Below are 12,336 nucleotides of genomic sequence, written 5' to 3' on the forward strand. Positions count from 1 at the left end.
CTCAGTCATTAAGTGTCTGCCTTCAGCTCAGGTCATGATCCTGGGGTCCTGGGATCAAGACCTGCATCAGGCTCCTCTGCAGGGAGCCTGCTTCTTCCTCTCCCACCCTCCCTGCTTGTGTTCCCTCTCTTGCTGGCTGTCTTTCTCTGTCAAATAAATAAATAAAATATTGTTTAAAAATAATAAAAATAAAAATACAAGGTGAAAGTAAAGACATGATTCAATCAATTAATTAACCAGTTAATTAATTTTTTTCAAAAAGATTTTAGAGAGAGAGAGCAGGAGAGCAGGGGGCGGAGCAGAGGGAAAGAATGAGAGAGAGAATCTCCAACAGACTCCACAGTGAGCACAGAAATCAACGTGGGGATTGATCCCAGGACCCCAAGATCATGATCTGAGCCAAAACCAAGAGTCCCAAGCTAACTGACTGAGCCACCTAGACGCCGTCACATTATTTAATTTAAAAAAAATCTTTTTTCTCCCTCCTATCAAACTAGGGGTCAGTACTAAGAAGGTATTCGTTTTCTAGAAAGAAAAATATTCATGTAAAAATGACTAAAAGATCTTTGAGGAGGACTCAGGGGCAGCCACAGCAGAGCTCCGGACAGCCCACTACTGCTCCTCACCCCCCTCTGTTTGCTCTCCCCAAGGAGCAAGTAGAGCAGGCAGCGACCATGGCCACCGCTTTCGAAGACACTCGGAAGACATCCGTGGAACCAGAGGTGGTGATTCGCCAAATTAGAATTACTCTAACTGGCCACAGCATAAAATCTTTGGAGAAAGGATGTGCTGATTTACTCAGAGACATAAAGGAAAAGAATCTCAAAGTAGAAGGGCCAGTGCAGATGCCTACCAAGATTCTGAGAAAACTGTAAGAAAAGCCGGTTGTGAAGTTTCAAAGACTTGGGATCGTTTTCAGATGAGGATCCACAAGCGACTCATTCATTTGCACAGTCCTTCTGAGATTGTTAAGCAAATTACTTCCATCAATATTGAGCCAGAAGTGGAGGTTGAAGTCACCTTTGCAGATGCTTAAATCAGCCATTTAAATAAATAATCAGTTGTCTAAAAAATAAATTAAAATACCCCCCCAAAAAAACCCCCAAAACAAAAACCCAACATCCAAGGAAAGTTTAAAAATAAATTACAAAATTTGGTAAACATACTTAGAAAACTTGGGGTCTTTTATTCCTGATCTGAGGATACCATTTTACCAATTCATTCAAATAGAATTTTACTGCATTTAATTTGTTGTACTCTTAGAGTTCATTTAGAATTTTACCTATATTAAAAGAGCTAACACATATAATATAAAGCATTCTGCCTATCTCATGTTAATAACTCCATACAAGCTAGCTGGAAACAATATTTATAGCAGTCATAGTACCATTACCAAATTCTCTTCCTGAAATTTCCTCTGTTCAGAGGCATGGATACAATCTTTGAAATGACTCCTTTTTTAAAATAGCCACAACCAGTGCCTCTTTTGATTGTCCCATTTGTTTGTAATAAAGTTTCTCTCTACTTGTATGTAACTAGCTCTTCACAAGTGATTGGGAAGATGAAACAAACTGATACAGTCCCTTTGGTTGCATGCAAGAGGTTATCTGAAGTTCTCCCTGATATCTGAACTAGAATTGAATGCATATATTATTGCCTTGATATCTGAAACAAATTGATCTAAAGTAATGTTAATTACTTGCTGTTTGCAGGGGGATACATGCATAGGATGGAGTAATAAAACTTATGTTTAAGCATTCGAATTAAACAGAACAACCCATCAGGCTGTTTTGCTGTGAGCACTGTGCTGTGCCTTCGTGCATTATCTACAGCCAATTATATTATGGGTTTAAACAATAGCCAGTGATAAACCACACTTGCAATTTGTTAATGTAGTTTTTACCCCTGTTTGAAGCCTTAACACATACATGAATAGATTAATTAACAAGAGGTCATAGAAAAAGAGATGAAAAAGTCAAGGTGATGAAATTTCAGAAATAGTGTCAGATGAAATTTCAGAATATAGGTGTCATCAAACATACACACACACACACACACACACACACACGCACGCAAATATTTTAAAGGTGAAACTAGACCAACAAGGCTGGAAACACTGGAATTACTGTGGCAGTGTAGAGGGAAATTGACAACAGCAAAGAAGTCATTGTTACATAGAAACAATTCTAAAATAAGATTATATAAAAATAGCACACACCATAGAGATCCTTAGCTACCCAATGTAAATGAATTACTTGATAGGACACTTCATTAACTTGAAAAACCTAGTGAGACCTCTGTCAGATGAAGCAATGATATACCATCACTGAAGTAGTGCTGTAAGAAATGGGGGAAGCTTTATAACTGGGAGCAACAGAGGTCAACAGAATAAAATACTGTGAGTTAAATTGTCAAATGTTAATAAATTAGATAATCAGAAAAAAAAAAGTAGAGCTAGAAAACTAAAATTTCTCACATTGAATTTTGAAGTGGCATGTGTTGACCAAGAAGATAATGAGGCTTGTTGCAACCAAAAGTGTTTATTTGGAATTTCAGGGATTGTAAACCTAGGGACACACAGTCAACCGAAATCCTCGTGTACACACATATATACAAATAGGTAAGACTTATGCCATAGATTCTTTCCAGCATAATTATAGGGCTAAATACACATTTTTTGTGAGGTTATTGTTTCAGTGCAGAACATGCAATTGATAAGGCACATGGACATAAGTGTGGAAAGCAAGAAAATTCCACAACCCATAAGGGTGGAGCCCACAAGAAGGGATTAAATCTGAACCTCACTGCTGCCAAGCCTCCTCCTTCCAATGGAAGTATCCTCCAACACAACATGGAGCCTTTCATCATGAAGCTGGATCAGGATTCAAGAAATTGAAGCAGGGAATTCAAGAGATGGAATTGCTGTGGGCCCTATTGCTTCCCACAACAACAACGTGAGCCAGGAGATAAATAATGACATCATGTGTGAGCTGGAACAGCCCCTCATGCCCTGTACACACCTTCTAGTGCAAAGGGAAGGCAGCTGCTGCTTCTCTTGTGCCCTGAGATTCTTACACAAACTGTCCCTTGTGACCTATTCCCCCATGATAACCTGAGACTATGCAAAGAAGAGAATTCTAGGAAATGTTTCCTAAACCGATACAGTGCAAATCTACCTCAAAAGAAATTTTAAACCAAATATTAGATGCCTTAATCAACACCAGAATATAGTAATTTCTTTTTCTCAACAGCAATGATAATCATTTCTACTCTTTTAGGTTTCTACAATTATGAACTTAACTTAAGCTCATCAACATCCCAAAATGCTGCTCCTATGAAATTACAAGCTACAATATCCCTATTCTGCTTCCTATAACTGATATAATATTCATATGTTCATTACGCCTATTATCTGTTTTTCCTTGAATATCTTCAATTTTTGTTGAGTGTCTGTTTGAAATATTCTGTTTATGTTACCCTGATCTCTTTCCAGATTCAAAACATTAATAATGCAAGTCAGAGCAGGAAGATAAATACATGTACAAATGTATGCAAATGAATGTGTTAAGGCTGATGTGCCATGTGTGTGTTTGAGAGTGAGTGAGGAAATGTTTATAGTGACTAATTCTACTCTATCCAAGATGTTATATTCAAGAGGGGATCTAGGTTACAGTACAATAAGAACTATTTTAGGTTGTTGTCATGATTAGAAAAGACAAAATTAGTGAATGTCTAATCAAAGTTTCACTAACTTTCATAACTTCTTGTTGGAGGAATAAAAATATTTTTCTTCAACCTTTGTATCCCATCAGACCACCTCACTTAGAAAAAAGAATAGTTCATCCAACCTACCTACTGAAAAAGATGGGAAAGAACAGAAAGAATAGTGGAGGGGAGAAAGTAGAAAGCAACACTTTTGTATACAGAATATTGATATATATATAAGAAAAGGTGTAGAGAAGATTTAATCTCAAGTTAATTAAGGTGAATATTTTTGGAAAAATAATTTCCTATCTTTTCTTCTCTAAAGTAAGTCCTCTTTCAAAATTAAACGTTATAACATTAAATGGCACTTAATGGTAAAGCTGCCACCACAAGTATCCATAGAACCCTAGGAGTTCAGAAAGCCTCTTGGGGTAGCTTCTAATATGTAAATTCCTGGGTAGGGGGAGGGGAAGAAAAAAACCAAACAGGAAAGTTAGTTTATGTTTGAAACTAATCAGTGCTCCAAAAACTTATGTTGTTCTCTTAGATTTCTTCCTAGCCTGCTATATTTATGACTTTTCAAAATTGTGTTTATTGTTCTGAAAATAAATGAAAGGTGTTGACATCTGGCACTACTCTATGCCTACTTTCAGATCGGAACAGTTACAATAAATGACTTGGAAGTGATTGTCATTTTCATTAAAACTAGCTAGTTTCAAAACATGTCAAAATTTGAGATTGTCACTACACTTGCAAATTTGAAATAGAATTGTTCAAAATATTTTAAAAGTTAGACTTTGTTAAGTTATAATACAATACAAAGCTTGCTATGTTTAAACAGAAAATAATTTTTCACTTACTTGTGACAAATGATGAGGAAGCACTTAGAAAGGAAATTGATTCCCAGAGGTTAAGATGGCTTTGCTAAGAATAAGGCATGCAATGTAAAATTTTCTCCCTTGATAAATTTACTCTCAGATGATCACTTTCAGAAAATGAGATAACTAAACTTTTCATAATATTATTTTTAACAAAGTGGAAAAAGTAGACTAAGGCATTATTAAATTTAGTGTATGTAGACCTATATGTATAATTGAGGCAAAGAATATTGATTATTATTTTAATGCCATCCTGGAGAAAAAGCTCTTAGCGGCATACAGTAGAACCAAATAGTTATTTAGCAAACTCAATAGATATTTCTTCCAATGATTTTGATAAAGATGTACAAAAAGATAATTAAATTTGGGGATAAATAATGGCAATAGATTTGACACACTATTTGAAATGAATAATATTTATAATATCCCAAATAGGATGGGTCTAATAAGGTAAAATATCACAGTGGTTACTGTAAATTCTAAAGTTAGCACTAAAAAAAAAAAAAAAAAAGAGAGAGATACGGAATTAAGTATAGGCTGAATATTGAAGTGGAAGAGAAAGTAAATGGAAAGATGAAACTAAATATTAGTCCAAAATTTCAATAAAGATTTAGTCTAGGGAAGCCTGGGTGGCTCAGCCAGTTAAGTGGCTGCCTTCAGCTCAGGTATGACTCTAAGGTCCTGGGATCATGTTCAGCATCACAGTCCTTGCTCAGTGGGAAGCCTGTTTCTCCCTCCGCCTGCCACTCCCCTTGCTTGTGCTCTCTCTCTCTCTCTGATTAAAAAAAAAAAAAATTAAAGATTTAGTGTGAACAGACATAATAAGAATCAGAAAACACTGATATAACCATAGAGAAAACCAACAAGTAGATATATTGTACTGGAAGGATTAATCATGGGTAAAATTCAGTCCAATTCACATGACATGTCCAGTTTCCACAATGTGAGAATACTGAATTGAAGGACAAACATATTGGGTCATTCTCCACTCAGATGCTTACTCAAGGACTATGGGAATAATATGGAATAAAATATTACTCAAAGAATATGGCAAGAAGTAAGTAAAATGAAATTATCTTATTCCCAAACAAAACTGTCTTGTGCATAACATAAACATTACATGGACATTTAAGAGAAAGCACATTCAATTCTAAAACAACAATAACAGCAGACCTCATGGCTGTGATCCCAGACCCATTGTAGAAAAGGAAGACTTACATAATTAAACTCCTTTCCCATTTGAGGTACTCTGGTAGGAAAAAATTAAGGTATTTCTTTATGGCCTCACTCTCTTATTATAAAACTTAAATATAATTGTCCAGGAGTATAATCTTTGAAATTACCACCAAAATAAAATTCATAAGTCTATCTCACATAAAAATAAAATACTCTCCTATTTATTTGTTAAATTATTTTTCAACTTTGAACAAGTCTATTTAATGCAGTCAGTGATTTTTAGAGGCAGAGCTAAAATGTATTAACCTATCAGCTTCACCATGTTGTATTCATGTGTGTGTACACGTGCACATATATCCTAGTTACTGTATTACAACCAATTGTAGTGTCTTCAGTATATGTCTCTTTTCTGGAATTTCTTCACAAGCCTCAGGTTGACAGGGTCAATGCCACTTATCCTGGCTCAATAGATAATTTGGGAATGAATAAATGAATAAAAATTCACAAGAAATAAAAAGTCAAAGCAAAGCTTTGTTTAAACTCTCCTAGCCATATACACTTCCCCTTATAACTAATCTCTTTATTCCCTTATAATAATCTTATTTCAATTATTTCCAGGACATAAAAGCCATGAAAACAGTTTAGAAAGTGATTTGAATGTGTTTGATTTCTCCCAAGTGATCTAAATTTTGCAATATTGGCAGGTTTCAAGGAAAGATTTTTACCCTTATACCTTACTCAGATGGGATAAATAAATTCTATCAATAAAGCATTTTATTAACTCTGCTTACAGTGTATACAGTAGTCATTTGTTTTGTCAATAAATTGCTGATTTTTATTAGTCATGCCATTTTAAACAGAGCATAAAATGCAGCTACATAATAACCTGAAGCAGAAAAGAAAGGCTTTTACTGACAATATATATAAAAAAAAAAATATTGGAGAAGGTGAAAATGTGCCTAGCAAAATAAAATTTTGATCACCCCAGCAAGAACTCCACAATTAGTGCAAAAAAGAGAATCATACAATTTTACCAGTTAGATCAAATTCTGCTTGTATTGTTGCACATCATATATTAGTATAAAATTACTTATTTTTTGAGTAACAGCCTGATATATTTTGAATGAATCCATAGTTAATAAGTATCTATATATATTATGATTCATTTTGCAAATATTTAAATTTGACATTCAAGATATTAGTTTCTCTCTTATAACTTTCCTAATATGAGAATTTAATATTACAAATTTCCCTTTATTTAACACAGTTACTGTATCACAACTTTTTTTAATGTGTAGTGGTTCCTTTATCCATTAGTTCTAAGTAGGTTTTTTATATTATGATTTCTTCTTTAACTCATTAATTATAGTATGTGTGCTTTTAATTACCAAATACAGGGGTTGCAAAGTTTAGAGAAATAGTTTGCAAAATATACATTGTTTGAATATTTTCAAGTATGCTCTATTAATAAATATAACAAGCATTTTATATAGCATATACTATGTCTGAAACTGTTTCAAATGGCCCACATATCTTATGGCATTTAATCTTCTTCAGAACTATGAGAATATGGGCTTCACATTTATGTCCACAATTATTGTACAGTACGGGGCATAGGTTGCTAAAAGTGATGTGAGATTGTGGAGATGAGGTGTTGTTTAAAGTAACGTGTAACATTTCCGAGGCTGAATTGTAATAAGGTTCCTCAGCCTTTCCTCTGTTTATAAAAATTAAAACAACTCTGCAGAGCCTTCTTGTATAAAAATGGAACAGAAATATGCAAAGTCGTATCTCATGCTGAGAAAATATCCATCTTGACTATGCTAATTTTCTCCATCACTAAGAATGAGAGTGTACCATAAATCAAAATCAGCATCATTTCATGTGGAAGGGAATGTGCTCCAGTGAAACTGATGTGGAACTGAAAACTTTGTTACAACAAAAGCAGCATAGGCAATAATAAACCTTGAGAAAAAAATACAAAACAAAATAAAACAGAGAAGAACCTAATGCCAGGACTAACATTTATCTTAATATTGATTTCTTGGGTCAAATACATTCTTCTCTCACCCCCAATTCCTGGCTGCTGACTCCTACTGGCTCAACTGAACTTGAACCAAAGGCAGGGGGAAGTAGTGCTTCAATCCACAAGCATCAGCTTCTCACTGTACAGAGCAAGATGAAGGATGGAGAATACATCTCGAGGTGAACATGGAAGGTACAAACATACATATAAAGACAACACATTTTTTATTCAGTTATCATAAGTGAGCAATGTCTATATACTAATTGAGGGTAAGAATAAATTTTCAAGTATTACTTGAGGGGCACTGGGTAGCTTGGTTGAACACTGGACTCTTGATTTTGGCTCAGGTCATGATCTCAAGGTCATGGGATCAAGCCCCTCCCCAGGCTCCAAGCTTAACAGGGAGTCCACTAGAGATTCTCCCTTTCCTTCGTCCCTCTCCCTCTGCCCCACCCCTCCCCCCACTCGGGCGTGCACGCTCTCTATCTCTCTCAAAATAAATAAATCTAAAAAAATTAAAATTAAAATTAAAAAATTAAAAATAAATTACTTGACATAAAACTAAATTCTGATTCTAGTGAGGAAGTTGTAAGTAGAGATACTACATTGAAAGATGAATATAATTTCTTAATTTTTAAATTAAGATTATGTTTTCTTATTTTCATTAAAAAAGGTTTATATTATATTTGATATACATGTCTCAAAGTGAATTAATAGATTAAAATAAACTAATACTCAGCATAGTACTTTAATATGAAATATATACTATAAATATTTTATATTTAGTATATTTACTATACTATATAATCAAAATATTTACATATAAAATAAGATTTTAATAAGATACATTATTTTAATTCAAAATCACTTTCTTTTGAATCCAATTATTAAAATAAGTACATATGTCTCCTAAGGGAGTATTACTAATTTAAGGTGTGGTCCTTGTGGATTTATTCTTTGGGAGATTTTTTGCTTTTATAATTATAAACCATTCTCTTTTATTTTTAAAATTTGTTAATTTCAGTATGGTAATAATAAGAATATTTATTGAGTCACTTTATATGCAAAAATACCATCTTAATTAGTACATATGGATATTTTCTGAAATTAATCTTAACCCAATGAAAAATATAAGATTTACCCTGTCCTAAAGTAATGGAAGAAAGCTTGGGATAGTTCTAGTAGTTGTCCAAGGGAAGATGGGAAGTTAAAGACTGACTCTACACCTCTGTTACTTTTGACCAGTGTGTGTACGTGTTGTTTTTTTTTTTTAATCACATTACTGCTGTTTTGAAAACCAACATGAAAAAAAAATGTTGTTTGCAGCTCACAAACCTCATCATGGTATTCACTTGAATCATGATCATATTAGGAATAAATGTAAAAATAAATGCAAGTATAAGTAAAAAATGTACATCTCATTAGCTTAAATAGTACACTTTTCCAAGGAGGAAATATTTCTATTGTATGCAGTATCATTCTCTGTTTAATGTATTTGTATCACTGATTAAATTGTTTTCCTATAGCATAGAACCTACACTAGATTTCCCTTCAGAATACAGTTGTTCCAAGTAAAATTTAAAAGAAAATGGTTATGGAGAAGTGGTTTCTTGAAATGTTTAATGTTTAGTGGTCGTGACCACAGAGACCAAAGAACATTGTATTGTTTTGTTCAATTTGTTAAACATTCTATTGCCTCCAGTATAATTTAATTTTAACTTAGTAGCAAAATATTGCTCCAGGCTCTGTCTATAATAGCTACATATAAATCTTTAATATTATTCAGTCCCAATTAACTGAAGAACTTTCCTTTATTTTTTCTCTATGATAATAAACCAAGTGCTATATTTATTTCCAGGTTGCAATCATTCTTATTGAAACCAAATGTTTTATAGTACACCTATGACTTAGCCTCATTCTCCTCAGAGGTTATTCATCAAAACTGATAAATTTTTTCTGAAATTGTATGATATAAATTCCTTTTTTCTCCCTTTAATGTACAGAGTTGTCAGGTTATTTTTTAATATACAAAATGGCTTTTAAAAGTTTAGTGTACTGCACTATTGTGCTGAAAACTACAGAGATGATTTAGTATGTTTCCACTACTATGTTTCCCTGTTTTGTAACTGTATGAAAATAAACCTACCTGAATATGAAACTGATCTCCTAAGTTTCAAAATCATAGATATGTGAAAGGTATTGAGAGTTTCTGACTTTTCTTTTCTTGCTTTTCCTTTCCCTTAAGCCTTAGTCCAAACATTTCTTTAAAAGGTCTGTCCTTTAAATAAGGTATGTAATTGTTAGTCAATATTCATTTGTAATGGGTTAAAAATGTAGAAATTGAAAAGCTAATTTGTTGAGTACTTGTGCTAAAATAATATCTTAAGAGGACTACCATTTTATGAGGGTCATCTCCATTTCCCATCCCACCCCACAGACCCTATCAAAGCAATCACCAAGTGCTCAGTCCTTTATCCTCCACATATGTTTGCCTATGTCAAATCTGCAGTTTCTTTTGATTCTCACCAACTCTACAGTTTATTTTAATCCTACTTCCTCATGTCTAGACTATGACCATAACGGAAGTTTCATTGCATCTAACCTAACCCTCTCCCATTTATCCTGAACTTAACAACCAATTTCATTTTGTGGACATTTTTTATTTTATTTTAATTCCAGCATAGTTAACATACAGTGTAATATTAGTTTCAGGTGTGCAATGTAGTGATTCAACACCTCCATACAACGCTCAGTGCTCATTAGAAGTGCACTTCTTAATCCCCATCACCTATTTCACCCATCCCCCCCTCACCTACCTCCCCTCTGGTCTCCATCAGTTTGTTCTATATAGTTAAGAGTCTGTTTTGTGGTTTTTTTCTCTCTTTTCTTTTCCTTTGCTTGTTTGTTTTGTTTCTTAAATTCTACATATGAGTGAAATCATATGGTATTTTTCTTTCTCTGACTGACTTATTTTGCTTAGCATAATACTCTCCAGCTCCATCCATGTCATTGCAAATGGCAAGATTTCATTCTTTTTTATGGCTGAACCAGTCTCATTTTTTAATTTCTAAAACCACATTTCCTTTATAGCTTTTCCTCTCAGAATTTTTAATGGATCCTAGTGTCAAAGAAAATGTTAATACTACAACATTGAATTCAAAGCCCTAGAAAATACCAACCTCCCAAGCTTACCTTCCATATTTTCTCCTACATAGAGAATTTACTTCAGTCAAACTATACTACTTGATACATAAAATGTTCATTTCATTTTCCACTACTATTCTTTTATCACACCATTACCCTTTTATGTAAAACTGATTCTTTCCCCCATATTTTTCCCTCTCTAAATTCTACCCTACCCTTCAAGCTCTAGCTAGCTTAAATCTTGCTTATTCCAAAAACCCATTTTTAAGCACTCCAGGCAAAAGTGTTATTGTTCCTACTCTAAATGACTATGTAATTCAACATCTGTCTACACTTATGAATGTATTATTCACTAGTCCATGGAACTGTGAAAGGCATTTCATATGTTTAATTTCCTAGATTGATTTTAGAGACCTATTTGTATCACCCTGCCTCTTAGAGGGGTAGCTCCCTGACATTGAATATATATTTGATGAATGAAGATACTATTTACCTAACAAGAAAAGTGGAAAATAATAGAGAAATTATTCAAAAGAAGGAGTTAACTTATAGTAGTACTACAAATGCTTAGTTTTCCTCCTAGAGTGTTCTTCCTTATTTCATGCCTTTCTTCAGTGATATTATGGTTTAACATTTATTGAGCATAGAAAATGTGCTTGGCACTGCACACAACTCAATAGGTAGGCATGGATTCTGTTGAATGAGCTTGAAATATTCATAATAAAAATAGGGCCAAAAAGGATATGAATGATTCAGACCAAAGTGATATCTTAGCTCCTTCCTTTCCATTCTTTCTATTTACTCCCTTGTATACTCAACTATATTAAGAATCCCATCAATCTTCTGCATGTTCATCCTTTCTCTATTTTCTCATTTTCACTTATGCCAACTATATCCTACCCTAAGGAAACAAAGCAGACTAAGTCCACAAACAAAAAGGCTTTGGACTACGTGCTCCCTCTAGCTTCACAGAATGGTTTTCCTTCCTGTCATAACCATATCAAAATTAAGAATCTTTGTTACAAGTAACAAAAATCTTAAACCAAATAGTTTTAAGCAAAAATTGAAAAATCTATATTATGCACTTTAAAAAAAGATGTAGGTTCTATTTTAGGCTTGGCTTGATAGGAAATTTCAGTACCTATGCTTCCATCTTTCCCACAAGCCAGTTTCCCACATGACGGTAAATGATTATTGGAGCTACAGATCTCCTGTCCTTAACCACCATGACCTGGGGAAGACAATATGCATCTCTGTCTTTAAAATTCCAATCCAGGTCAATCATATGGACTCTGATTGGTTACTTGGCTATTTTTGAATCAGTGCCCGGGCCATCGGTATGGGTTATGCTTGGAGACAAGCCCCAGAACTGGAATAAGATAAACGTTGGTGAAAATGTAGGAGAGG

General features: G+C 33.8%; 1 pseudogene; it reads left to right on the forward strand.

The window, feature by feature from the left end:
- The first annotated feature begins 668 nt into the window (after nt 1-668).
- Nucleotides 669-1,036, forward strand: LOC103658186 (annotated as a pseudogene).
- The last annotated feature ends 11,300 nt before the right edge of the window (nt 1,037-12,336 follow it).

Source organism: Ursus maritimus, unplaced genomic scaffold (genome assembly GCF_017311325.1).
Source record: "Ursus maritimus isolate PB19 unplaced genomic scaffold, ASM1731132v1 scaffold_2, whole genome shotgun sequence".
In the NCBI taxonomy this organism is placed as follows: domain Eukaryota; kingdom Metazoa; phylum Chordata; class Mammalia; order Carnivora; family Ursidae; genus Ursus; species Ursus maritimus.